Here is an 825-nt window from a genome sequence, read left to right on the forward strand (position 1 = left end):
AGATACAGAGAAGTGTACACGGGACGGAAAGAAATTGTTCGATTTATTTTGGTCTGTGACGGAAGTACCAACTTTAATAGAATGATTTCACCGTAACTAATTGCAGACGGAGACGGATGGCGTTCGAGAATAATTTGAAAATGGAGGAAGTCACACACGAATATTATTAAAGAAAAAAAAAGTGAGCTATCTAATGGATTCTGATAATGGTCCGTAATCAAGTTTATTGGAAATCTAATATGTTTGCTGTTTTTCTTCTTCTTTTTCCGAAAGGCTTATGCCCAAGTTGATGAGAGAGACATTTATATATACGTTTTATGCATCTTGCATAGAAATGATTTTTCTATTTCTTTTCCGAAAGGGAGAAACAAGCAGAAAAATAAAACGCTCCAGACGAGTCACAAAGACACAAACTTCAAGCACAGAATCGTCGGTGTTTTACAGCCAAGAAAAAAAAATCCGCTGCAGAGAATTTGTGGAAAAAACACCTCCCTGCTTTGACTTTTTTTTTGCGACTCATGCGAGTGCTTTGAACAGTGAAGAGACTGCTTTGGAGATTAGAACAAGTGCGTACCCTTAGCTACTTTGCAATAATCCTCAGGCAGAGAAGTCAGCTGCATGCCATTATGATGTTGCATAGATCATGAGCGGTAAACTTCATGATAAAACTTGATCAAACCTAATGTGTGCCGCCCAGATGTGAAGGAAAAAATTCATACTGCATCGTATCGTTCGCAAAGCGCAGGCAACTTTCACCATTATGAACATGCTTTCGGTAGCATGAAGCCTCCTCCTGCACAATGAATTTTAAAGAGTATTGTCACT

This window comes from Penaeus monodon, chromosome 19 (genome assembly GCF_015228065.2).
Source record: "Penaeus monodon isolate SGIC_2016 chromosome 19, NSTDA_Pmon_1, whole genome shotgun sequence".
In the NCBI taxonomy this organism is placed as follows: domain Eukaryota; kingdom Metazoa; phylum Arthropoda; class Malacostraca; order Decapoda; family Penaeidae; genus Penaeus; species Penaeus monodon.